This window comes from Lagopus leucura, unplaced genomic scaffold (assembly GCF_019238085.1).
Source record: "Lagopus leucura isolate 7727_CA_CO unplaced genomic scaffold, USGS_WTPT01 27098-0_obj-0_obj, whole genome shotgun sequence".
Taxonomy (NCBI): Eukaryota; Metazoa; Chordata; class Aves; order Galliformes; family Phasianidae; genus Lagopus; species Lagopus leucura.
The window spans coordinates 2,107-2,968 of record NW_024964701.1 but is presented as its reverse complement, the minus strand read 5'-3'; positions in this window follow the sequence as shown (position 1 = coordinate 2,968).

Below are 862 nucleotides of genomic sequence, written 5' to 3'. Positions count from 1 at the left end.
GGGGGGGGGGGGGGACACGGGGGGGCTGCAGGTGGGGGTGGGGGGGCCGGGGGGGCGCCGCCCCGGGGAAACCCCCCCCCCCCCCCCCCCGCCCGCCCCCCCCCCCCCCCGCGTCCCATTGGTGTCGCATCCATTGCGCGTCCCCTCCCTGCGTCCCACCGATGTCCGCCCCCTCCGCCCCGCTCCCCTCCCCCAGTGTCCCGTTGGTGCCACATCCCCTCGGTGTTCCCTCCACGTTCCATCGGTGCCACATCCATTCCGTGTCCCTTCTCCACGTCCCACTGATGCCACATCCGTCCCACCTCCCCTGTGTCCCACTGACTTCCCCCCCCCCCCCCCATGGTGCCAAACCCTCTCTTCAATGTCCCCTCCCCACATCCCATTGGTGCCACATCCATTCCATGTCCCCTCTGTGTCCCACTGCTGTCCCCCCCCCATCCCACTGATGCCAACCCCTCTCTTCATCGTCCCCTCTTCACGTCCCACTGATGCCACATCCCCTCGGTGTCCCCTCCACATCCCATCAGTGCCACATTCACTCAGTCTCCCTGTGTCCCACTGATGCCACATCCGTCCCATGTCCCCTTTGTGTCCCACTGATGCCAAACCCTCTCTTCAACGTCCCCTCCACGTTCCATCGGTGCCACATCCATTCCACATCCTCTCCACGTCCCACTGATGCCACATCCATCCCACCTCCCCTCTGTGTCCCACTGCTGTCCCCCCCCTCATCCCACTGATGCTCTTCAACGTCCCCTCCCCACGTTCCATCGGTGCCACATCCATTCCGTGTCCCTTCTTCATGTCCCACTGATGCCACATCCGTCCCACGTTCTGTGTCCCACTGATGTCCCCCCCACGT